The following is a 26,582-nucleotide window of genomic DNA, read 5'->3' as shown; positions in this document are numbered from 1 at the left end:
GCTACAACCTCCCGTCGATGCGACCGCCCCCCCGGAGGGGCTGCTCGAGCCGTTCCCACCCGCTCCCCCCGCCGCCTCCCCGCTAATGAGCGTGTGTGTTGACACGGCGAGGCGATGCCCCCGTTTGCTTTTGTTTGGGAGGTGTGAAAGAGGGAATCTGCATGAGAAAAGCCGGCGGCAACCGCGGAGCTCCGCATAGCAGCGGCGGGACGGAGCGAGCCGGTGCGTGGGGAGCCCGCCCTGGCGGGGCAGAAGCCCCCGGAGCGGGGGGGTCGGGGGGCACACGGCGGGGCAGGGCTGAAGCCGGGGGCTGCGGTGCTGTTTGTAAGGCAGGGAGGGGAGGGGGGCTCGCCCCTGTGCTCCCGTCGGGGGTCGGGGCTGAGCAGGGCGCTGGTATCCCCGGGTACCCCCCGCACACCGGACCTCCAAAGCTGGAGGGGCGTGGGGTGACCCCCTCAGGCTGCGCCCCCCGGGTCTTCCCCCCTCCTTTGGATTCGCTTGGGAAACAGGGAGGGGGGAGCGCACGGCCCGCACCTGCGGGCGGGATGAGGGATTACAGCGCTCCCACCTCCCTGCTCACGGGCACCGTGGGGCGACACGGGGGGGACACACGGGGGGTCTGAGCGCGCCCCAGAGCCTCGCGTGCCGCGGGGCCAAGGGGGGCTACAAGACCGGGGGGCAGCTCCGCGGGAAGGGGGGAGCGGTTTGCCGGGAAGGGTGAAGGGAGGAAAGCGGAGCAGGGACGCTGCTCCCTCCCTTCCACGACCCGAGTGGGCGCGGAGTCCCGCGCCAGGACGGATCCGACAGCGATGCCTTCGGCAGGGCCGAGCCCCGCGATGGAGGAGCACTTCTGGGACCCCGGGCCCGAGCAGCGCCGGGTCCCGCCGGGCCTCCCGAGCCCTGCCTGGCCCTGGCGCGGCCGCGTCCCCCGCGGAGTCCCCGCGTCCCGCCCGCCGTGCCGGTGGAGCTCTCCAGGGTGCTGAACCGCGCGGCCCCGCCGGGCCCGGCCGCCCCCAGCCCGTCCCGAGCCCCCGCCTCGCCTGTGGCCACCGGGCACGGCTGCCCCTTCCACCCTCCCCTGCCTCTCTGTTGCCTTCGTTCTCTCTCCCTCGATATTCCCCTCTCTGCTTTTCTTATTAATTTTCCCCCGCGTTTTCTCCTTTTTATTCCTTCTTGTTTTTTTCCTTTATATTTTCCTAATTTTCTGTATTTCTCTGTTTTTCCGGTTTTTTCTCTGTTTGTCTCCTTTCTTTCTTCCCCCCCCTCCAAATTTTCTTCTTTTTTTTCTTATTTTTGTCCTCTTTCCCCCCGTTTTTCTCATTTTGCTTTTATTTTTTTTCGCTTTCTCTCCTCTTGTTCTTTTCCCGTTTTTTCTCATTTCCTTTTTTATTTTTCTCCTTTTCTTTTTTTCTCTTTCAATTCTTCCTCTTTTTCTCTCTCGATTCTTTCTCTCTTTCTCTCTTTCTTTCTCTCTCTCCCCACACCCTTCGCTGCTCTATTTTTCGTTTCCCCCTCTCATCACACACACATTCCACACCGATCTCTCTGTGCCTCTCTGTTTTTCTCTGCTCTCCCGTTTCCCTCCTCCCACAGAAAGCTGCGTTGGCCGGAAAGACTGGAAATTTTGCGAATACCACGACATAATTATCAGATGCTCATCGGACCCCTCCACTCTCCCAGTGCCCCCCCAATAGTTCATCCCGGGCTGCGCTGCCCAGGACACCTCCAGCTCCGGCCCTGCCGCTGCGGGAAGAGCCAGAGGGATCTCAGCGCGGCTTTTTTTTCGGTCTTACAGCCGCTGCGATTAAAACCGAACCCCGGGATGCCGGTGCCTGCCCACCCCGAGCGGTGACAGAGCAGTGCGGGGGGACCCTCACGGCTCAGCCCCACGCTGGGGGGGCCGAGAAAACCAAGTGGTGAGCCCCGAGTGTCACGGAGAGGAGACACTCGGACACTTGCACAAACGCTTCTGTCCCTGCACACACTCACCCTCCCTCCCCCAAATTGCCCCTCCCGGGAGAGGAACCGGCTGGGGAGTCTCCACCAGGGCTGACCCGGCTCCCCCAGCCCTGACACCCCGGTGAAGGGCTTGGGGGTGTCCCCCTGCCTGCCTGCACAGCTCTTTGTCTGCCTCATCCTCTGCTGCACACACGTATCTCCCTTCCCTGCGTTCACCACCCAACCTGCACATTCCCTGTGTTCCTTCAGGCGCGTCCACGGACCCTGCTGCACACACACGCTCCCCCTGCACACCCCAAATCCTCATCCCCCACACCCCCACGGCTGGGAAGCGCATCCCTGTGACACGTTTCATGCACACACTCAAAACCAGCCCTCGCACACGCACATTCCCCCTGCAACACCCATCTCGGTGGCCCTGCCTTCTCTGACGTACCCAGGCTCTGTGGGAGCCGACACCGTCCCTCAACCCCATCTTTTTATTCAAGGGGATGAGATTTTTCTCTCTGTGCAGGCCAGAGGAGAGAGCCCTTCCTGGGGTTACCTCGGGGCCGGGAGTGGGGCTGAGAGTTTTGCCTAGACCGCTCCAATACCCGTTTCACAACCTGGGTGAGAAGCCGGGGCAGAAGCACCTCGTGCTGAGCAGGGATGTGATAAAACCTCCATTGCCTCAGGGAATGGGAAGACCGAATGGGACCTCTCTAACCTCATCAGCTGCCTAATGTGCAGTTCTTGTGACAATGCTTGGACTGTCACTGTCACCTGGGCACACGGCCACCTTGCTTTCTCTCTCCCCCATCCCCATTTCCTTCTGTTGACCTCACTAGAAATGCACACCTGCCTCTCCTAACCATGATCAGGGCCACAAAAGCAGCCCCACCTGCTCCAACAAAGGCGGTTCCCATTGGCACCTGGGTATTTTTGGCTTTCCGGGGGTGTCCAGAAGAGAAGATTGGCAGCAGGGTACTGTGGAGGGGCAAAGGGGAGCAGAATCTTTGGGGACTTGAGAAGCTGTTGGTTTCTTTCATTTATTTTTTTTTTTCCCCTCGTGATTCTTTTTTTTTTTTTTCCCTTTTGGAGCAGGAAAAATAACCAGTGTGGGGGAATTTAGGTTTAGCTTTTCCATTGGAAGCAACTCCTTGCAGGGGGAGGTGGGGACGGCCAAGGGCCAGCCTGGAAGGGCCCCTCAAGCTCAGCTGGTGTGTGGGATGGAGCCCTGACCATGCTCTGCAGGACTGAGGCGCTTCCAAGGAGACCTCCATCCATCCAGGCCTTGCTTTAGGTGAGTCCTGACACAGGGGTGGCCTTAACCCTTGCAGTGCCTGGGTGGTGACAAAGTCCCCTTGTTCCCAGCCCTGGGACTGACTGGGCACTTACCCTTGGATGCTCATTATTACTGGGAATAATGAGCATCCAAGCAGTTGAGGACTTGCTGTGTGGTTTGCTACTGTACTGTGTTCCTGTACAGAAATGATGTTCTGGGCAGCTTCCCAGGTGGGCTCATGTAAGCGTGACAAGGGAATTTGGGCAGGGAATCTCAGTGAGGTTGGTGCAGGCTTGCTTGTTTTGTGAAAAAATAAGGTATCTCTCTGTGTCTATATAAATGTGAAGGTATTGCACCCATTTCCACACCTTCACGGATTATACAGGACAAATCTGGGGGGCAAACCTTCCCCTGACACCCCCACCCTGCTCATGCAGTCCTTGCACACCCCCCTACACGGCTCGTGGGTGCGGAGGGAGCAGGGCTGGAGGTGTGAGTGTGTTCTGTGCCCCACAATCCCAACCCAAGGCAGCAATTAAAGAGGCCATTTTCCCTTTGCAGAATCTGAACCTGATTCTGCACTTGAAAGCCGGGGGGATTAAATCCAGCAGAGGCAGGCTCAGGTCTTTGGCTCGCAAATGCTTTGTGCTACTTCTCCGGACTTCAGCGGGGACAGAGCTGGGAGCAGCCCCTGGCCCTGGCTCCTAATTTCTTTGCACTGGTGCATGAGAGGGAATCAGCAGGGAGAGCAGGAGGCTGCATCTCTGAACTCCTTGGGCATTCCTCATGCAGCATCCCTCTTTGTTTTCCCTCACATCCACATCTCTAACCCTGTGAAAAACAGACTTTGGCTGGCTACGAACTGTGGACACCAGTCCTGTGGAAAGCCCGATACAATTCGTTCATTATAATTTTTTTTTCCTCTCTGTAAACATAAGGGATAAACACAATAATTTCAAAGGAGCGAAAGCTTCCCTCTGGAGAAGCCAACAGGGACCTGCCTCGAAGTCCTGGTACGGTGTGTCACTGACACTGATTCCATCTGACACCTGGGTGTCTCCAAAGCCATCACATTGTGTGCTGCAAATGTATATTAACATTAGTATGCATTGGCACAATATGGATCCATTATTCCAAATGCTTATGAGAACTAGGTGCTGCATAGGAGCAGCTGCTGCTTTTTAAGCCTCAGAGCATCAATAGATTCATAGATTTTAGGGCCAGAAGGGACCCCGACGAGCATGTAGTCTGACCTCCCACGGAGTGTGAGCCGCAGAGACTCGCCCTGTAATTTCTGCATCCTGCCCCTCGACTTGTGGGCAAGCAGGAGCCTCCCCTGCCAGCTGAGGGACTGCTGGTGATGAAAGAGTCGAGGTCTCCCTCTGTAAATTTGTTCCCTTGTTTTATCACTCTCCTCCTTAATCCCGAAAGGGAAAAATTTTAAATTCAAAGCTCCGCTTGTGTTAGATCCAGCTTTCCGCCTCTCAGGTTCCCTCCTCTCCCACTTCTCCTGTGTCAGAAAAAAAATGTTTTCCCCCTTTTGTGGAAGTAGCAGCTACATTGGAGAAAAGAAAAAAAAACCAAACCAGTGTCCTGGAATGTTGTCTGGAAAAGAGTTTATAATTCTTATGGGTGGAAACAGTATCTGGCAAATGTTCAAATTTGGGGTGATTTCCTGGCTGTAAGCACTTAAGTTTTGGTCTTTATTTAAAAAAAAAAAATAAATCTGTATAAATGCATTTTGCAGAAAGAGGTGATGCTGTAGGACTTTGGGTTTTTAGTGCTTCTCTTGCTCCCAGAAAACGAAAGAAAATAGAGAATGAAAATCCACTCAATCAATGAAACAAAAAGAGCTGAAAGCCCTATATTATGGGCACAACAATTCTTCAAATAAACATCTCCTGGACAACAGCTGAAGATGGGTGATTATCATTCAAACCACCTCTGATCTCCAAATCCCTGACAAAACCTCACTGATAAGTGAACCGGGATCAGGTGCTGAGTTTGTCTTCCTACAGGGGTTTGTCCCTTTGGTCCCTCCCCAACTTCCCTCTCATTCTGGGGGCAGCAGCTCCGTCTCCTGTTGCCTTCCCATCCTGATGCCATCAGAGTAGTGGCTGTGAGTTGGGTCCCAGCCCGTCTGCACCAGCTCCCCCCAAAACACGGTGGCTCCCCAGTCTGCCTGGAAATCACCTGATGTGACAATGTGCCCAACCCCACGCTCAAATTTTAAAGCAGAAACCAGTTGAAAGGGGTTGTTTTCTAGAATATCACACTATGTTTGCCTTTGAGCACGCGGGAAACCAGGGATTAGCAGATGGGATGGTTTGAAAGGCATTATCCAACATGAAAAAAAAAAAAAGAATAATTTGGTGATCTTCAGTTTGTGGCTCATGAGAAGGCTTGAGGTGATGCAATGCTGTGAGCCAAAGTCACCTGAGAGCCACTGAGAGGAGAAAAACCTCATCACTGGGGTGTCAGAAATCCAGAGAGGAGAGGGATACAGCGGTGGACACATCTTAGTGGGATGGGACAACTTCCCTGGGGTTTTACAGGACTGGGATAGAGAGTGGGGATGGGAAGCTGAGGAGTGTCCTGGTGGCTACAAGCCAAGAGACTTTTCCTGAGCCCTTGTTTGGGGTAACTCCCAGTCCCTCTCTTCAGGGCTGCTTCAGGATGGAAAGATGCCCCTCTACATTCCCAGGGGAATGTCTTACCTGACCTCAGGACTTTTTTCTCTCCTTCCTGAGATTGTGTGATGCCTTGGACACCATTTCCTACCTGAAACATCTAGTGGGGGACCAACATGAAACCGAACCCCACTTCATGCCTTCAGGTGAAGGTTGTAAAAGCAAGATTTATGACAATCTGTGCTTCTTGCAATGGGTTATCTCTGGAACTCCTCACGACAGGAGCTGAATGAATTGAGAGGAAACTGGGCAAGCTCATGGGAGAGAAATTCCTGAAGAATGTTAAGAATGTTGAACCCATGTCTGGCTTTGCTGATTCCCAAGAGCATCCCAGGAAACTGCTGCATTTGCCTCCCGGGAGCAGCACTCTGAGGGAGGTCCTCTCTTGCTGTGAGATGTTTGTTGTTCTCCAGCTCAGTGTTTTCTCATGATCTGAGAAAGTGAGGAACAACCGTGTTCCTGGAAAGGACGTCCCCAGAACATCTCCTCCTACCCCACCTTGCATGAATAGCTTCATTCTTGGCTGCTAAGCTGAATCCTGGTTTGCCTTTTCTGTTCCGTTGCTCGGTTAATGTCACAGCAGACACATCCCTCACCTCTCATATTCTCTGACAATGAGGAGAGGAAATGAGAAAAGATTATTTAGTATCACTTTTTTCCCCTTCTACTAGACGTTTCTTGTAGGAAACACTTTCAAAGAAGAGGGATGAATCACACAACCACAGAAATAAGAGATGGAAAAGACCTTTTAGGTCAGCCAGTCCATTTCCCTGTGAATGCAGGGAAGCTTCTGAGTACAGTTGGATTTTTCAAGGACTTTGCCCAGTCTAAACCAACTTTAGCAAACAAGCTTTAACTTCAGTCCATTCCAAGACAGCTGTGGCTGGAAGAGGGGTGGTCTTCAGCTCAGTGTGATTTGAATGCTCCTAAACTTTCTTTGAAGGGAGGTGTGGACTTCTGCCGAGGTTTCCTGAGGAGATGTTGCAGAGCTGAGCACATGGAGCAGCTGGGAGGTCTTTGGTAGCTCAGCTGGCTGGGGAACCAGCCCCTTCCCCACTCCAATGGCAAAGTCAGGGGTGATTGCAGGGGCAGATCCCAGAGCTGTGAGACTGAGGGGCTGTGGTGGTGATGGGCAGCAGATCTGCTGTGCCCAGTATAGTTGGAAGCCAAGGGCTCAAGCTGGGTGGCTTTGGGGGCACAACAGAATCACAGGATGGGTCAGGTCGGAAGGGACCACAGTGGGTCATCTGGTCCAGCCTCTCTGCCAAAGCAGGTACAAGATTGTGTCCAGATGGTTCTGGAAAATCCCCAGTGAGGGAGACTCCACACCCTCTGTGGGCAATCTGTTCCTGTGCAGAGTCATTCACACTGGAAAGAAGTTCTTCCTCATGTTCAGGTGGAACTTCCCGGGCATCAGTTTCTGCCTGTTGCCTCTTTTCCTATGTCTTGGCACTGCCAAGAAGAGCCTGGCTCCATCCTCTTGGCACCCTCCCTTCAGATACTTAGCTGTTCCTCAGTTTCCCCCTGCCTTTTTGTCTCTCTGGGCTCTCCAGTCCTCAGGGCTCTGTGCATCAGGCTGGCACAATTCATGCTGTGAATGCCAAAGAAACCATTCCCACCCTAGGCTCTGAATTCGGTATCCCAGGCCACCTTCTGAGCCATGGAAAACCTCCCTGGAGGTCAAACTACAATTAACTAACAATACAGCTGGAATTAAAAAGAAAAAGATACACTCAGACACTTCATCTCCAAGTGGAGTCACTTCACACACAGCCTGGGGGCTGAGAGCTCCCAGCCAGCTCCTCATGCTTCCAACCCCCAGCCCACGTGTGGGGCATGGGGGGACATCTCTACCCCATCCAGGTGCCACAGGAAACTGCTTCCCTCTTCCCAGGGAAGGAAGAAGGGAACAGAAAAGTAAGGAAGTGAAAGGGAGATAAACTCATAATGATGTCAGTGTTCAAAGTCAGCTCCGGTCCAGTCTGAATACAGACTTTTGGCCAGGTGAACTTTCCCTCAGTGACTCTGAAAATCCTTATACTTACTTTTTTTGGGGGGGTCGTTTTCAAAAGGCATCACGTTGCTGAGCATGGGATGCAGGCAAGAAGGGCCTTTCTAATTAACCCAGGAGGGTGAGCATCCCTCTCACCTGCTCTGACCCTGCACCGTAAGGGAAGGAGCAGGATTCCCAGAGCTCCCCTACAAACGGTACCTTAATCCCCCTCCCCGAAATCCCCGACCCCTGATCCGCAGAGAGACAACCATTTTAAAGAGACAGTGTCACGATGTGCCACCTCCTTCTCATAAGTGGTCACCTGCCAGCTTCGACTGAAGGTGTAATTACCATCCTTGAGGCCTGATCCATCTTATTCCCCTTGAAGTCGATGAGGAAACCTCCCCGACTCTGCTGGAAACGGTATTAAGATTCCTTCCCCCCCATCTCTTTTCCCAGGATTTATCTCTTTGCGAGGCTGGAGGATCTCCCCAGCACTGAGGCTGGAGCGGCCGGGCACGGAAGGGTCTGGAGGGAGGCAGTGCCTCCAGGAGGGAGTGGGTGAGAGGGGGAGAGAAAGAAGAGCAAACACAGGTCCATTAATCCGCAGTTAGTCTGCCTTTTTTGTTAGGAAGATGAACTTGATGAGTTAATTAAGCCACAGCCTGTAAAACCAGTTTATTTGCATAGCAAACTCCTGGGCCAGTGTGCTGTGAGCGGGCATAGACGTGCAGACAATTCCGGGGAAATTACAGCCTCATTAATATGCTAATCTGGTTGCAGGCCTGGAACGAGTTTTGGGTTTGCGGTGCTTGGGGGGGGGGTCGGAGGGGGGGGTTGCTTAGCAACCCTTTCCTCCAGGTAACCCTTCTCTTCCTTGCCCTTGATATCCCCCAAGGATTGCCAGGGGAGGGGGGCTCGGCGGTCACGCAACAGTGAGCAAAACGAAAGGCAAACAGGGGGGTTGGAGGGCGGGGGACTCGTCGCTCCCCTCGCGCAGCATCCAGGCTCGCACCCCAAGGGGCGGCGGGCAGGTCCCCCCTCCCCGGGTCAGGGGACGAGGGGCAGGTTGTGGCTGCACAGCCGTGGTCGGTGTGCACAGCTTCACGTGGGCTCCGTGCCGGGGGGAGCCGCACTCGCAGCCCCCCAGCACACAATGTCCTGCCCACCAGTGCCCCCCAGCACACAATGTCCTGCCCACCAGTGCCCCCCAGCACACAATGTCCTGCCCACCAGTGCTCCCCAGCACACAATGTCCTGCCCACCAGTGCTCCCCAGCACACAATGTCCTGCCCACCAGTGCTCCCCAGCCGCGTGTTTCCGTGGGCTGCTCCCTGATGAGGGTCCCAGAGACTCGCAGCAGTCACCCCTTGGCCCCTGACACCCAGCTCCGTGCTCCCCTCTCCATCAGCAGTGCTTCCCCAGCCTGCCCTTCCCGTGTCCCCTGCCAGGCCCACAGCTGCCCTGTCCCCCTGACTGTCTTCCTGAACTGGCACAAGCCCAGTGCTCCTTGCTTATCCCAGCTTCCTGCAGCACTGTTCGGGATGGGAGCATAAGGAATCTGAGGAGGGGATGCAGCATCCCTGCCCCCACCACCCCTTGAAGCTCCTGGACCACCCCATCAGGCTCAGGATGGGAACTAAATCCTTACTCCGGGTTGGTGGCACAGTCAAGACCTTTCTCCTGCAACTTAAGCTCCAGTGGCACATTGTGACACCCACCCCATCACTGGCTACCAGGGGTAGGGATGTGCCTTCTCTGTCCCACTGTGCTGGTGCCCACCAGCCTTGGACCACAGATTAAAATGAGAGTAGAACTTCTGCTGGGCCTTTCTCAGCAAGAGGGCTTGCTTGTTGGATGTGACAGTCTCAGGCATTGTCTGTACCATGTGGGTCAGGAAGGCAAAACTGTAACAGCAGGTGAAATCTGGGCAATCCCCACATCTTCCATCCCAGGTGATCACATCCATGTTCATCCCAACCCCTTTTCTCCCAGTAACTGGGAGACCTGACAGGCTTTTGTGATAGGTAAACAATGGGAATTAACCTGCTGCAGTGTCTGCTCTCCCAGCACAGGGTTCAAACCCTTTCCTGGGTCATTAGACTTACCCTTTCTCTCCTGACATGGTCCTTTTTTAGCATTCCTGTCTTGTTGGATTAGAAGATTTTCTGCATCCCTTCAGACTCCTTCCCTGCAAGCCCACATGGTTTGCACCACATGGGGTGAGCTGAGCCTCCCTTGTGGCACCTGACTGGATGCCAAAGCAGTGTGACTTTCTCCCAGAGCCCTCCTCTCCATGTTTTTGTATCCAGAGGTGATGGGCAGAGCTTTCCCAGCTCCAAGGAAGTTTTTCACCCAACTGTCCCAGAGCATCCGCAGATGCTCTCCTCGAGGAGTCGTGCTGCTGCAGCCTGACAGATATCAAAGCCCTGTCAGTCAGGCCCAGCACCTGCAAAACAAGGTCAGACCAGGAGCCTTGGGGCTGATGAAGATGTCTGGGTCATGTCTGTGCAGAGCTCTGCCTTTAGAACGTTCCCTCAGTGACAGGAGACTCAAATGGAGTTTAAAACTCCAGAGGTGTGTGCTCAGCTCCCTTACTCTGCCACCAAGGCTCTCAGTCCAGGTGAATCTACACCTGGTTGCAATAGGAATTAGATGCCTAAACAGCTTTGAGACTGGGGCCCTTTGCCCTGGCTCTTGTTCAATGGAAACCAAGAGCTTGTGCTGGGATGGAGGAGGTTCTCCTCTCTCTCCATAGCTTTGCCCTGTGATGCTTGGAAACATCTGCCTTTACTCATTCCCCAGCCCAAACATTTGAAGTGTAAACAAGTATGCCAGGCAACAAGTTTTTATGTCAGACATTTCCCTGCCAAGAAGCACCTCCAGCTTCTCAGGAGGAGGCAAATTCCCTGGATCACTGCTGGAGACGCCAACATATGGGAGGGAGCTGCTGCCTTCCTACCCAGGGAGTCCCAGTCTCCAGGGTTATCCATCCGTTAACCTTCATGAGCTCAAATATTTATTATTCATATTACCCTGAAATGTGCTAAAAAGATGAAAAAAGGAATTAATGTGCCAGATCTTGCATCCACCTTTTAGCTTATTACAGTGCTAAAGCAGTATTAACATTTACAGTGTATGAGCTCTGCTTTGCTTGTGCCTGAGGCCAAGGGGTTTAAGCCAGTGCCGAAGTTAATAGCAAGCGCTGGTTAGAAAAAGCCCATTATGTCATAAAGTTGGAATTTCACTTGGGCAGTGGCCACTGGCTCTTTCCAATTGGGATGCAGTGCCATCCTCTCAATCCCTTTCTGCTCTGCCGCCTCCTCCAGCTCGCTCTCCCTCTCAACAAACAAAAACCGGAATGGGGGAAAATTGTGCTTTCCTTTTCAGTGCTGGTGAACCGAAGGACACCACGTTTGCCAGAAAATAATTGGTTCAGACCCTGGCCAAGAAGCCTCGTCCCCTCCTGGGGTGGTGTTAGGGGTGTTCCTGGGCCCCGTTCCATCTGTCAGGCTGGAGGTGCCGGGTTCCTCGACATCTCCTCCTTTACAGCTTGAACATACTGAGACATGCAACATCCATGTGTTCTGCTTGAGGCTGGCTTTATGAGCACCTTCTGCCTCCTCTTAGGAAGGAGTAAAAGAGTGTGAGGAGCAGCTCTGCTCTGAGGAGGCACTTGATGCTCCTTGAAACCTGACAGCCCCGTCACGAGGCAGGGTCTGTTGGGGTGTCTGTCACATGGTGGTGGTGACAGATGTGTTAGATACTCCTCCACCCTCATCCCACACACCTCCTACCCCTGCAGAGCCCTGGCTCTTGTGGCCAGTTCATGCCCTCCAAGGAGAGAGGGTTCCTCAGCCTGTCCTGTGGCTGCCGGAACTCTCTTGGCTCTGCCACTGCCAGGAGCTGCTCTGGACAAATAGCTTCAGTCTAGCCAAAAATTTCAAAGCCTGCCTCAGGTCAGGTATCTTTATTCCCACCGAATCACACCCCTAGATAGCACTGGCATGCCAGGAAAACCCCTGGCCCAAAGGGTAAGATCGTTTCTGCTTTGGTGCACCCATACTGTGGAGATGAGGCAGGACATGGATTTCAGGCTGACACCAGCTGCTGTCCCAGATCTCACATTGCTTGGGGAGGATGGGATGGGCCTTGTTCTGCCCTGATAATGGGACATCCTCAGTTTGGGAGAGTGCTTCCTCAGCCAGAAAGAGCCCTTTGCTGTTGAGAATGTGAGTTTGGCACAATTCAATTTGCCTCTGCTGTTTTGGAGGCTCAGGTGATTTTCTTCCGAGCACAGAGTGTTGAGATTTTTGCTATTTTTGTAACTAAACGCTCCTCCTGTGTTCCTGTGCATGGAGTAGCTGCTTCAGTGATCCTGTTGAGGAAGAGTTTATATAGAGAAGAGGGTCTTGCCCTTTAGGAAATCAAATATTACTTCCAGCTCCCCTTGTCCTTGATGCGTGTGGCCCAGCAGCCATGAGCTGGGGGTGCTGAGTGCCCAGCAGGATGACTGACAAATTCACAGCACTGTGTGCTGAAGAACTAGTTTTCTGGAGGGTTTTCTGTCAGCTTTTTTTAGCAGACAGTCGGTTCTGAACATGAACAGATGTGGAGATGTGAGAAGGCTTGGAAAGCCTGGTGACACTGGGGGAGTGACTCACATTGGCGTATCAGGGCTCACGCTTAACCTGAGCCCCCCCTTCAGCTCCACCAAGCCTGGTGCTTGTTGTCCCCTGTAGTTCCCCCTCTGGTGATGACAGTCCTTTGGAGCACTCCCTAGTGCTGGTATCCACTAGAGAACCTTGGTGAGCACTGGAGACCTGAGGTACATGGCTTAAATCCTCTGTGCAACATGCCAGCACCACACTGAGCCCCCTCAGCGGGATCCAGGAACCTCACAGAGCCCTGGGATCTGGTTAGCAATGTTCCCTTTCCAAGTGAAGCTTGTTGGGCTCTTTCCTCCCTGTCTGTTTTCCAGCACAGCCAACCAGACTATCAAAACAGAGCCGAGTCCTATTTGAAATTCAGAGGGCACCATCAGTCCATGTCATTGGCAGGGAATAAATAAATACCTCTTTTGAAGGCGTCAGGAGTGATGTGTTGCTGGGCTCATTCAAGGTCACATCCGTAAACATGTGGTGGAGGCAGGGAGCAAATCCAAACTGGATTCAATCCAAACTGGATTCAATCTCGGCCACCGCTTTCCTGTGGGACAAAAATCCCCCCTCCCCACGGGAGCCCCCCCCAAACGTGAGGGGAGATGGAGGTGCTGGGTGTGTGTCACCTCTGCTCATGGCCTTGGTGGGGGTGGCTGAATGGGCCTGGGGGTGAGTGGGAAGGGCCACTGTGGCACTGGGCAGGGAGGATGAGTTTCTGGGGGGAGGTCTGATGATGTGACATGATATGCAACATCCAGCAAGTGATGTTTTCTATAGGAGTGTCATATCCTGGTCTGGAGGCCGCCTCAGCACTCCTGGTACCTGATGGGATTCAACGTGACCGGAGGATTTTGGTTTGTCTGCATCTGGAACAAACTTCCCTGGGGAAGGAGCTCTGTTCCTGACATGGCAGGTAAAGCCCAGGCAGTTCTGTGGGTGGCCCAACCTCTTGTCCACACACAATTCACCTTCTCCAGGCACTGTGCAGACCCTGGGCAGCCCCCTTGCCCTCTTGGCTGTAAAGCTATTCCAGGGCTGTTCTAGTCTCCACACTCCCTTTCACCACTCTATCTGCAACCAAAGAGGGAGAAGTCAACAAAACCCCACCAACCCAGAGCCCCTTCCTCCCACACCAAGGCTCGGACCCCAAGTCTGAGGCTGCTCAGCTCTGTCTCGGTGGCACTCCTCACCCTTTGACAAATCCTGGCATTTGCAAAGTTATTATACCTCATTATGAATTGGATTTTAATCTAGTGTAAATAGTCCTACCATTATAGTGTCATAAGAAGCAATTAGCCCCCCTGCTTGCTTCTATGCATGAGGGGAAAGCTTTAATATCACGGAGCTGTGAGGGCTTGATGGGGCTTCAGCCTACATACGTACATACAGGCAAAGGCTTTGCTCTCCTGGCATTAATCTGTCCGGCCTGTGCCCCAGATGTCCCCTCTGTGTCCTCAGGAGGTCTCCAAAGTGAACATCTCCTGAGCTGCGGGGTGGATTTTGGCCTGGGATCTCTGCCTCTCCGTGGGCGCGCTTGGCAGCACCGCTGGAAATCTTCTTCCAGAGGATGGATGTGGTTCAAGCAGATGATAAATCGTGGTTTCCTCGCCTTGCCCTTAACCCAGTCACAAAGGGGATTATCATCCGCAGGGTGAGAGGCGTCTGGAGTCCAGTCCCTGCCTTGCCTCGGGGTGATTATTTCCAATCTCAGCGAAGCTCTTTCCTCCTTTGCCTCGTGGAGGAAATTCATTATCTGGAGCTGGAGCGCTCGCACAGCTACAAACCAATCCCACCTTCTCCGTGCCTGTGTCACCTGGAGCCGGGCCGGGGGAGCTGGTGAGAGCCTGGGCACTCACACGTCAGGGTTGTCCCCACTGGGCAATGTTGCATGATTAATAACAACCCCAGGTTAATGGGGTTTTAATGTTCCTCCAGCAGCAGAGGGAGGGGGTGGTGTCCTCAGCTCCGAGCAGGGGCTTTGATCTTTGTTTTAGGGAGGGATCGAGGTGTCTTTGTGCTTGGTGCTGGCTGTGTGTCCGTGGACACCATGGCATGTGAGGGTTGAAGGGGACAGGCAGAGCCAGATGTGCTCCAGGGTTGGGAACTGGAGTGTTCATGGTGTGGGGGTGTGATGGACACAAGTGTTAAATACTGTCCCCAGTGATCTCATGGGGATCCCAGTGCACAGTGGGGGCTGCACAGACCATGGCACAGCAGCAGGGCCCATCCTTATGCCATTTCCAGAAAAGAGGGGCTCCCTGCACTGTGGATTCAGCAGGGAAAAGGCTTTCTGAATTCTTCCAAGGAGGGGACAGACCCACTTTGTGCATGAAGGGGCATCAGGGCTGGGAAAAGGGGCCTGTGGTCCATCCCTCTGTACCCCTGGGGTCCTGGTCACAGACTGTGTCGTGGTCCCTATTCCTGAGAACAGTCCTGCAGGAACTTGCTTGCAGGGGATGGACACAGAAAAATACACCCCCTTCCCCACCCTTTCTTTGCCACAAGAAAGAAAAGCTGGCTGCCTGTTAATTACATGAACCTTCTCATGGGCAATTGAGCTGGCTGTGTGTGTGTATTCACGCTGCCTGTGAGTTCTTGTCTGGTTTGTGCTCACAGGTGACTGAAGTGAAGCCAAATTTTGCAACAAAGCAGGGCACTGCTGGCCGTGTCCAGCTGCACCCAGGCCCTGTCCACACAGCAAGGCAGCATCTCTTTCTCCCAGGGCAGAAATAGTACCACCTCTATCCCAAACTCATTTTTTTTTGTCCTGTGGTGACTTGTCCCCATGGTCAAGATGTTACAGAGCCCCAGAGCTGTTGGCATCCCTCTGCTTGTTACTTCCTCTCCCTAAACTTTGGTAAGGGAGGGTCCTTCAGACTGAGCTTGAGCAGAAGGACATGGTCCTTCCCTGGTGAGGATGTGGCCCCTTCCCCTTACTGTAGGTGAAGGAGGCTGGTGCTTTGGGAAGGGGATGGATTATAATGTCAAGGGGGGGGTAAGAAAGAGGGTACTTGGTGTGAGGATCCTGCTGCTGCTCCACATTTGGAGTGGATCTATGGATGGAGCCCAGCAACGAGCCACTGTGCTGGCTGGGGACTGTCCTCTGGTGGCAGTGCCAGCTTTGGGACTGTCCTATGTGCACAGAGGAGGAGCTGGAAGCCCAGGGAGATGCTGGTTCCTGGCTCTGTGGGATGTGCGTTTGAGATGCTCCTCAAGGACCTTTCCCTCTCGCTGGAGCTTACTGGGAATGTTGGCCAACAGGGCACCCAAATCCCTCCTGCACACTTCCACAGGGCACAGGTAAGAGTGCTGGCCACCTCTGTGTGTCTGTCCTGGCACCATTTCGGCCCGTGCCAACCAGCACCCTCCCAGTCAGTGTCTGGAAAGAGATGAGGGTCAGCCCAGGACACATGAAGGGATGTGCCACAGACTTCCAGGACTCTGCAGCTCGTCTCCTTCCTGCCAGATTGACTCCAACCTCTCCAGTGCTGAGTTTCCAGGCCTTCATTTCCAGCACTCATTGCTATTCATCAGTGCATCTGAATATTTTAATCCTTGGGGAGTGGGGACTGTAGAACAGCATCCCCCCCCTCTCCCAGCCACCTTCCCTTGCTTATCTGCTGCAACCAGGGCCAAACTGTTCCCAGGCCTCGGTGGGTGAGACAAATCGTGGAAGAAGCTTAAAGCAAGACCAGCATCTCCCACCTTGTGCTTGGAGGGGGCTGGGGAAGAAGAGGAGGGAGGGGGTGAGGGAAGCAGCTTGTAATTACAGAGTAAGAGGCAGCGATAAAATGATAATGGAAGAGTTCTGACCCGGCTGAGCCAGTTCTGCAAAGCTGTGAAATAAATTTAGCAAAAGAGCGAGGGCACGGGGGCTCCCAGGCTGGGTTACAGCTGAAATGCTGGTTTCACAAACAACACGTAAATTGGATTGCAAACATCTAATTAACCTCTTTGCTTATTTTTTGGTGGGAAAGGCGACAGATTCCAGCGAAAGCTGACACTGTGGTGAGATATCCCTTTGCAGGAGAGAATCTGGAGGAGAGGAGAGGAAAGTGATTCAGTGATTTCACCTGCTGGCTCCCTCCTTGCTGCCCAGGCACCAGGGAGAGGAAAATCTCAAGCTCTTCTGGCTCCCCTGCCTTGTGGTAGAAGCTGTGTGTGATGTCTGTGAAAACACAGAGGAGAAGGTGCTGATGGAGCTTCTTCCCGTGTTTCTTTGTTCTTCATCTCACTTGGAGTTCCCCACTTCCAGGGGGACAGGGATAGGGATCTCCCATGGCCTGAGCTGGCTCTCCTTGGCTGCTGCTCTGCTCTGTGCCAGGGCTACTGACTCTTTTGGATTTGACCCAACCTCTTTGGAGAGCAGAGTAAGAGCTGGAAAACAACCCTCAGCTCCCTTCCCTGGGCTCTAAGGGTTACTGTCTGTTTTTCTGGAGGGCAACCATTCCATGTGGATTTCAGGAATGGCACAGCTCTGTGATCCCCCTCCCTCACCGCCTCCTGCCTCCCCCTCACCCCAACCTCTTCTCTTTTTCACCCCACCTTCCCTCAGGGGCATCCAGCCAGTGCAAATGGTCCCTTGGCAGCAATGATGAAGATGGATGTCTGATTGATTCTCTCTCCTCTGTGCAACCCCCTCTCCAGACCCCCCCCTTTTCCCTCTTCCCCCCCTTTCCATGCCCTTCTGGCAGAAAATTAAAAGGCTATTTGTTAAAGGGCGAAAGCCCTCAGGTGCAGCCCCCGGCTGGACAATTTGTCTCCATGAAAAGGATGCTATTATGAGAGCGGCTGGATCCAGGAGGAGGGGGAGAATTTGCCAGGAAGAGAAGGGAGAGGTGGGGAGGGGGAAGGAGGCATCTCCCGGGGACAATGAGGTTGGGCTGAGGGGGACGGGAGATTGTCGGGGCTTGCCGGCTGGGCTGCCGTTCAACGGGGAGCGCGGAGGGGAGGGAGAGCCATGTGCTGGAGGGAGGGAAGCCAATCCTCTTGTTATGGGGCCTGCCGCGGAGCAGAAGTGCCGACCTGCCAAATCCTCTCTGCCGGCGGCTCCGCGAGTCACCCGCTTCAAAGGGAACAGACGCTCGGGCCGGCCGGGCACCCCACGGGGCAGTGGGACCCCGGCCCCTGCCTGTCCTCGGGCTGGAGGGCAGAGCCCTGCTGTTGCCTGATATCCCTGGCTGCTGCCGGGCTCCCCTGCATGGCCCCGGGGCTGGCCATCCTCTCCTCTGCTCCAGAGAAGAGAAAGAGGAGGAAATAATGCACTGATGTGCCTCTTGTCTATTGAATCCATCAGCCAACTGTCTGCCTGCACAAGTCATCCCATGGTCCCCTTCCCTGCCTGCCATTCCTCCCTCCATCCCTGCGTGTATCTGCTTCTCATTCCTCCCACCAGCTCTCCATCCTTCTGTTTATCTTCTCTCTTCATCCAACATCCATTTGTCTGTGGACTCATCTGTTTGCCTCTCTGATTTTAGGGTTTAATATGAACACCCAGTTGTGTGGTCCCTGAGGATGTGCAGTACTAACCTGGAGGAAGGTCATCACAGGAGCCCATGGAACCTTCAGCTCTTTCCCTTTCTGAAATATTGTGAAAACTCTTCAAGAATTGGGCTTGGTCAATGAAAAGTCGCTGCTGTGAGGAGTGAGATCTCCTTACCCAGGTTTGATCAAACCCCCCGGGAGGGACCAGGGCAGGACAGAGACCTTTCCTTCACCACTGATCCCTCAGAGCAGACAACAGCTCTGTGCAAGGTGACAGCAGAGGGAATGTGCCTGGGCAGAGGGTCCTGTGGAAGGTGGGGAGATGCCTTGGTTGTGCTCTGTGCCAGCAGGATTGGGGCACCACAAGGATGAGGCTGGATGCACGTGCTGTGTTCTGTCCAGGGAGGTTCTACTTTGCTGCCTCAGAAATGAGGGAAGCAGACGGTCACGTCACGTGGGAGCAAGCAGGAAAGCAAGAAACAGCCTGGTCTGGGATAAAAGTGGCTCTGCTGGAGCAACTTTTCCACGGGGGATGCTGCTTTCCAACCTCTGGATGGGAAGGTGATGTTGCAGCTGGTGAGATGATGACAACCACCACGTGGTGAGGCTGGTCTGGAAACAAGCAGCAGCTTTGGGTGGGTTTAGGCTCACTGCACATGGGGGAAAGGGAAAACCTGAGGAGGGTGGTGTGGATGGGAGATGTTGGAGCCCTGAGAGAAGCCAGTCAGCTCTACACTGGGCAGTTTGCTCTGTGGGGAAGGTGTCTCTGCAGGGACTCTTCCTGAAGGTCAGGCTATGGGACAAGAGCCATGTGGCAGGACAGAGCTCCAGGTGATGCTCTGAGAGCATCATCATCTCCTTGCAGCTTGCTGAAGGCTGGCACCACTTACTGGCAAGGTGCTAAAACTAGAGTGTAAGTAGCTATGAACAATGCCTGGATCCAACAGATTTCCCAGGACTGGATTGCTCTGGGATCTTTTGCCCAACATCTTCTAGAAACTCACTTCTCCCTTCATCTAGTAAGGAGGGAGTAAAAGAGCAGGCTGTGAGTACTGAAAGAGCAGGTGCTGTGTCCCTGCACTGAGCTTTCCTTCTCTCTTTCCCACCACCCCAAATAAGATGCCAACATTGTTGTGAATTTATGGAATGTGGAATGGGGAGGATGAGTGCTTGTAGGAAGTCTGTGCCCAGTCTGGGCATCCCACCTGCTCTGTGGGACAAGAGTCACACTTCTCTGTGTTGGCAAGGTAGGATTACACTAAGTGGTGGCTCATGCTAAGACCTGCTTGACCCAAAGGTGCAGCCAGGGCTCAGAAAGCAGCTCTGAATTTGCATGATTCCCCTCAGAGCTGGCTCTGACTTAGAATCTCTGTTTAAAAAAAAATAAATTAGAGTTCTATTTTTAAGTTTTAACTCAGGACAAATTCAAAATATACAGTTCTTCACAGGGGAAAGGATTTTTACATTCAGGCAGGCACCAAAACAGGCTGGAACCATCTTGGCCCCAACCAGGAAAACCAGGGATTGCTCTGCTCTCCCTTGGGTGTTATGTTTTGGTTTTGCCTTTAAAGCCTGTTGCCTCCATCTGCAATCCTGGATATATGTTCTAAGCCCAGCTAAAACGGGTTACAGTGTAAGATTTAATGATTCAGCACTTCTGTTGCCACTGATTTACTGACTGATGCTCAACTGTTTTTTTTTTTATCAGCCAAAGAACTGCTTGGCCATGGAGAGCTGCAGGCAGCTGCAAAGGGAATTAAATAATAATACCTTCTGGAGGCAAAACTGGCTGGATTGAATGGAGCAGCACCACCATCCAGACAGACAAGGAAAGACCAGGATAGGAGCTCAAATGAGAAGGAGATGCCTCCATGACAACACTAACACAGACTTAACCCACATGCATGCCAAGGTGGGTATTTTCAATTTATGTTGTATTTTTGTCTGCACCAGAACCATCAATTAGTTGATTCAGGGACACAAAGTGATGCTTTGGTTCTGTATAAGGTTTGGGTGAGAGGTGCCCAAGTCCCTATATGGCCCCCCAGCCCCCCAGCAGCAGTGAATTGAGGAGGGCAGAGCCCCCAGAGGAGTTTCCTGAGCCCCAGCCCTGCCCTGGGGTGCCCCACGCCAGCTTTGACAGCTGGGCCAGTGTGGGAGACCCCCACATTCTGTCCCTGAGCCCACCCAGGGACAGCTCCCAGCACAGGCTGCCTGGGGAGGGGAGTCCCTGGCACCCCACACCTTTGGTGGGATGGGGTGCTCACAGCCATGCACCCAAAAAACAACATCTGTTTTTTTCCCATCTACCTCCAGGCTTTTTCCCCCTAAACTCAGGCAGGGTTTCCCAGGGCATGACAGCTGGACCTCTGATCCAGTCCCAAGCCCACACCACGTTATCCAGTTAGGTATGGAAGTTTTTTTGACCAAATGTAAACAAATAAACCAGCCACCCCTCTGAGCCCAGATGCAAAAGTTTTTCTCTTCAAGCTCTCGATGCTGAAGCAGTGTTAGAAACAGCTGCACTTCATCCCTTCTCCTCACCGTGAGCCCTCCAGCCTCACTGGGCTCTGGGTCTCCTCTCCTGTCTCATTCCCAGCAGTGTTGTCCCTTCATCCCTGGTGCCCTGGATTTGAAGAGGGACGTCTGCACAGCCCAGAGCATCAAATTTCTTCTGGCCAAAAGTGTGGAGGACTTGGGCAAGCTGGAGCAGCCCAGCCACCCAGATGGTCCGTGTGGCTGTGACACCAAAGCTGTGCATGGGCAAGGACCTGCTCCACATCTGCAGTGAAAATCCCTGTGCACAGGTGACAGGATTGATGGAGGTGAGCAGGGTGAGGGAAGAATTGTGTGGATCAGGAGGAAATGTTACTGGAGGTGTGTGGCTTTGCCAACCAGGGAGACATGGATGTGGGGAAGAAGCTCTGCTCTGAGGATAGAGAAGGCAGGGGAGGTTTGTCAGAGAGGTTTGGAGCTGGGAACACAGCAGTGGGTGAAATGATGGGTGGGTGGGTGCTGGTGGTCACCCTGGGCATCCTGCAGCACCTGGCATGGTTGGACAGGGTCCACCCTTCGAGCTGGCCCAAGGGAGTGCTGTAAAAACAGTGGGGGGGGAGGAGGGAAAGAAAAGGGGTGAAAAAAAAAGATGGCCTGAGTCCAAAGGCAAAAGCTCTCTGGAGACAGCACAGAGCTGTTCTGTGATGGTGTCTGGAAACCACGCGGAACGTGAAGCGGAAACCAATGAACCACAATCAGCGCGCTGGAAAGGAGGCCTAATTGATGGACAAAAACAGGAGCAGATGGGCAACCCGGCCCACCACCCCTTTCCAGGGGTCTAATTTGCCACTGAAGCCAGGAGAATGGCCATTCCTGAATAACCCAGTGCTGCTGCTGTGGGTGGGGGTCTCCTTGTCCTGGCATTCTGCTGGAGGAGACACCGGGGTGTCCGTGCTGAGGGGAGCCAACAATATCTCACATCCACTGCCCTTGTGGAGGGGGTCAGGAATGTCCCCACTCCCTCCCCCTGTGCTGGATGCAGTGGGACACTGACACCCAGCAAAGCCTGGTGGAGTGGGGATGCTCTGGTACTTTATTCTCAGGGCTACATTCAGCACCTCAACTCCTGGATGGGCAAATGGGGCATTACAAGGGCTCAGCAAAACTGCCACAGCTCCACGAGTGAAATTTGCCCTTCGCTGAGACAGAGAACAGATGGATATTTGCTTGGACATTTTCTTTGCTGCCATAAAACTTGTGAATTGAGAGGGTTGTTTAAACAAGCCTGTCCTGCTTCACAGTCAGAACTGACTGAGACCCTCTGTATTGTATTCTGAGACCTCAGTTATTATATCCTGAGACCCTCTGTATTATGTTAGCACAGGTGGCAAGCAGGTAAACCACAGCAATCCCACCCCAAGGATCAGGTGATGCAGTCTTACCATCACTTTGGGGATGCTGAGAGTCTGTGTGAGGTGCTTTTCCATAGATCCCTGAAAGATTCTGCAATTCAACCTTCCAAAGAACCCTTATGTCCATCCAGCTCGGCCTTGATGCGTGGAGGAAAAGCAGTGAGTTCCCTCTGGCAATTCTTGTGGAGCTGGGTACCAAGGGATGCTCATGGCTCTGCCCCAGCTGCAGCCCCAAACACCCCTGTGCCCAGGGCTGCTCTCCAAGCCAGCACCGACCCCTTCCTCCTCCCACCACAGCCTGGGAAAGCTTAATGAGTTAATGCTGATTAAGTGCTTTCGGATAATCAGATAAAGGTGTCATAAAAGTGCTTTGCAGTGATGATGATGTGTTTTATGGTGAGGAGAAACTGATGATCCCAAATAAAAATCCAAATTAAATAGGGGGGGAAGTACAAAGGTGTCTTCGGATCTGGGGTGAACTTCACATTAAGGGCAAAAAACCATTCAAGCATTCGCCAGGTTCCCATCTCTCCTCAAACAGCGCTCGTTTTGACCTCCCCCCTCCTCTCCAAGAGCTTTTCTGCTGGAGACCAAGATTAATTACCTCCCTGGCAGCCCTTTGGGCTTCCCCCATCTGATAACGCGTGAATAAGGCTGACAGGACCTGCTAAGGGTCTCACAGCTTTCTCAGCTCCGTGTCCTGCCTCTCGGAGCAACCGAGCCCCAGCGGCGCGTCCGCGGGGTCACCACGTCCCCGCTGCTCCCCAGCCTCCTGCCTTGGCCAACATGTGCCCTCTCCTTCAACTTTTGGTGTCCACGGAGTGGGAGACAACAGGGATGGTGCTCCTTCCTGCTCTCCATGCTGGGATGAGAGAGAAATCACACCAACTGCGCCGGCACCAGGTCCGGAGCGCGTCAGCAAGACCCTAAATAAACCAGGTAACAGCATTTTCCCCATTTTCAGAGCTGGCTTTGTCCAGGCTGCCAGAGACACCAGAGTTGAGGGACACGTGTTAAGATCTACAGCAATTAAAAGGGGCTCCAGCCTTTAATGTGCTCAGCTGAAAGCCCAGGTCCCCAGGTTGTGAGCGGGAAATTGGCTGCTAATTTAGCGGCTGGTGCCAACTGGCCGCATCTGTCCAGCCTTGGATAGCCTTTCCTTCCTTGCTCTTTTCCAAACGCTCCTCCTGGCAGGCGTTCAGCCCAGGGAAGAGGCAGAGTTGTCTGGAAAACCTGCTTGCTTGACACGCTGGCCTGGGTTTATGGCCATGGCTGGGCAGTGCCCCCACCCCGGGGTGGCACAGACGGTGCTGTCACCCCCCCATACCTCTCCATGTGCTCCTCTGGGAGCAATGGGACCTGGCAGGAGGGATTCCCAGATCCTGGCTCATCTTGGGTGGCTTACTGGGGAGAAGATTTTAATTTTGCTTTTATTCAAGCAACTAAACCAATTTCCCCCCCCCACACACCAACAATGTTTTTCTTTTTCTCTTGAGCCAACTGAGATGTTTGGTTAAAAATAAAATACCTCATGCTATTTTAAATGCATTTTTTTTTCTCTTTCATCAAAGCAAATGAAAGATCCAAATTCGTTTCACTTCAGTTGAAAACATCAAGATGAAATGATCCAACTTCTCCAGAGTGGTATCTCTGTTAAAAACACATTTATTTAGGCAAGCTGCTTTGCCAAATTTTACAGGAATTTGTGGCTTTGAGCTGAATTTCCCAGTCACCCTGAGACAGCATTTTGAAGAACAGTGGATTTGTCTGACAGTTTTCTCCAGGGTAGAACCCACTGGAACTTCACCCCAAAGGACGGGACAATATCCCAGAGGAATTAGTGTTCATCCTAGGAACACAGTGCTACGGAGCAACTCGAGGGAGAGGATGAAGATTTCAGTCAGGTTTGCCTTGGGGAAGTTGAAGGTACGTGACCCACAGAGGTCCCTCCCAAGCTCACCTCCCTGTGAGCTGATGGTAAAATCCATTCCCCCTGAGATCAGTTAACTCCACATGGCCAGGCCCAGCGTGGTCCTCTGTGACAGCCCAGCAGGTCCAGGTTCCCACAAACTTGCTCCAGCCAGGGGTTTTGGCAGCTCTGGTAGGGCTTGCTCTGCTGCCAGGGTCACAGAGAGGGACTTCAGAAGGGATGCAGGTGATGGAAGAGCTCTTCACCACTGTCAGCACTGGGGTTTGACTGGTCCTTGCAAAGCTCTGCCGTGTTATGTCCCATTTCTGCTTTGGTGCTAATGCAGATCCTCCTGGAATGAGGCACGAGGCAGGATTTGGGATCCTGGTGCTAGCAGAGCCTTGTCACATCTCCAGTGCTCCCTCAGGACTATCCGTGCAGGAGGCAGGAGATTTGAGATGACTCTTTGCTGCTTTGCTGGCAGAAAGGGAGCACTGGGAAGTCACCTGCTCCGAGGCTCCGGCAGGAGCACGGACAAAACACAAGGGACTGTTTTCCTCCCCGTTTTCCCCCCAACTGTAACCGCTGCGCCCTTCAAATATCCTCGGCCCCTTGGCAGAGGAGGTCAGTCCCTCATCTGCAGCGCTCAGGACGAGCACCGAGTGGCGGGTCCCCATGCATCACCCCGGCAGTCACGCCGGAGCTCCCGTGTCATTCCAATTCGTCTTTCTCCGAGCGCTCCCTGTCACCGGCAGTGCTGCGGGAGACGCGGGGGGAGAAGGGGAGGCTGAGTAAGATGGAGCCAGGGAGAGGCAGGCAGAGAAAGAGACTGCTGAAGGGAAGGGGAGAGAGATGGGGTGAGGGAGGTAGAGCCATCCATGTTCTGCTTATTGAGGGTTGCTCTTCCTCTCTTGGAAATTCCCGCTGTGGCAGCTGCTGGCTGGGGAGGGATGGAGGTGCCTATCCTTCCTCCTGAAGCGGGCACAGCAGGGCAGTGAGCAGGCAGAGAACCTTGGGAATGTGTTTTGAGGTGCCTCAAAACACCCTAAAGCTCAGGATTCCTTTGACTTGGAGGCAGTGGGGCAGGAGGGCTGATGATCCCCTCAGGAGTGCAGCCCACCATCCCTGTCTCTGCTTGGCAGTCAGGGAGCCTCAGCACGGAGGGGGAACCCAGCTTTCCACCTTTTTGTGTTGGTTTGTGACCTCTGGATCTCTGGATTAGTGACCTCAAGGTTGGATGGGGCCCTGAGCCACCTGATGTAGTGGATGGCATCCCTGCCCATACCTGGGGAGCTGGGAACAGGCAGGACAGGAGGACACAGGGCTGAGCACTGAGTTCTGTTCTGTCTGCCTTGGACAGGGATGGCTTGTGCAACAAATAGACTCTCTCGGTGCCAGCTTTGGTGTTCTCCAGGGGAACTTGGCCGGGCTGCCGCCGGGAGCGGGCTGGGAGCGAGCTGCCTTTGTGCCGAGCTGAGCACAGCCCCGCGTTTCATCTCCCGCCTGCCTGCCTATGTGGGCTGGGGGAGCGCTCCTCGGGGTCATGTTTGTTATGTTTCCAGGAAGCCCCTCCAGAAAAACATCCTTGAAACACAGAGGTTTCCCTTCTGCCGGCATACAAATGAACCCCAAACAGAGCCCACTTCAAAGCGGCCAGCTAATGAGCCGCTTTCTCCCCCTCCCCGCCCCGGTTTCAGGAGGGCCCTAACGATGCTGCGGTATTACAAAGGCGTTTGGAGCCTGTTCAGCGGGAAAAAAAATAGGAGAGGGGGCAGGGAGCTGCGGGAAGCAGGCAGGGACATGCCAGCACAGGCTGCCGTGGGATGCTCCCCAGCACCCCGGTACCCCAGACCCCACATGGGGCGGCGGGGCTCGGGGGGGCTGAGCACAGAGAGGGGCTGCCGGTGCCTGTCAGTGCCACCTCAGGGCAGATCCCGTCCCTGCACAGGGAGCACGGCGGGGGAATGCGCGGGGGAAATTCCTGGCGGGTGCTCTGATGGTTTTTGATTTTTTCCAAGGGCAAGGGAGGGGGGTGATAGGGGTAGGGAAACAGCTGAATGGAGGAAGCACTGCCGAGACCATCCCCTTGCTTTGCAGAGGGCTTTTATTCTCCTCAGGCAGTCTTTTCAACTCTCCTTGGAGCTGCTGGTGCTGGCTGTGGGGAGTCGGACCTTTGGCACTAACCCTCTCCATTCCTCCTTTTCGGGGTTCAAATCTCAGTTCAACCCCAAACCCCCACTGAGTCCCCGGGGGGTTGGTTGTGCTGGGACGGGCATCGCTCCCTGGGGCGGCTGCACCTCCCTCTGGGCAGTGCTTGGCCCTTGTGGGGGGTACTTGGGGGGCTTTGGGGAGCTCAACCCCCATGAACTGGGGCTGAAAACGCTGCCCTGAATTCCCAGCATGAAGCATCCAGTACAAGCTGGTGGCAAATGTGGGAATCAGCAAAGACAAAACAAGAATCCCAGCGACTGTCAGCTGCAAAGCCAAAAGGAGGAGCCGAGCTGGGAAACCAGGTTTGCAGTTTTTCCTCCCCAAAAAACCCCAGAAATTTTCTTTTGCTTTATTCAGAAATTTTGCTCCCATTCCCAACTGGTGAAAAGTAGCATTTTCCTGATTATTGCTTACCAAAGAAAGGGGGGTTTCATACTTTCATTTTATCCACGATATTATTTTTGTCCAGCTGAGGAAGCATTTTCTGTCACAGAAATGTAAAA

At 53.7% G+C, this 26,582-nt stretch overlaps 1 long non-coding RNA gene across 3 annotated transcripts; it reads left to right on the top strand.

The window, feature by feature from the left end:
• Positions 1-702: 702 nt before the first annotated feature.
• On the top strand, positions 703-21,159 carry LOC135423966 (uncharacterized). 3 transcript variants are annotated; one of them, XR_010435038.1, is made up of 6 exons: positions 703-3,241; positions 12,649-13,480; positions 14,026-16,937; positions 18,045-18,627; positions 19,760-19,963; positions 20,651-21,159. It is a non-coding gene; the product is annotated as an uncharacterized LOC135423966 (long non-coding RNA). The 3 variants fall into 3 exon arrangements; XR_010435039.1 differs by having other exon boundaries at positions 12,649-16,937; positions 20,654-21,159; XR_010435037.1 differs by having other exon boundaries at positions 12,649-16,937.
• Positions 21,160-26,582: the final 5,423 nt, after the last annotated feature.

This window comes from Pseudopipra pipra, chromosome 18 (genome assembly GCF_036250125.1).
Source record: "Pseudopipra pipra isolate bDixPip1 chromosome 18, bDixPip1.hap1, whole genome shotgun sequence".
Taxonomy (NCBI): Eukaryota; Metazoa; Chordata; class Aves; order Passeriformes; family Pipridae; genus Pseudopipra; species Pseudopipra pipra.
This window is presented reverse-complemented; position numbering and strand designations above follow the sequence as displayed.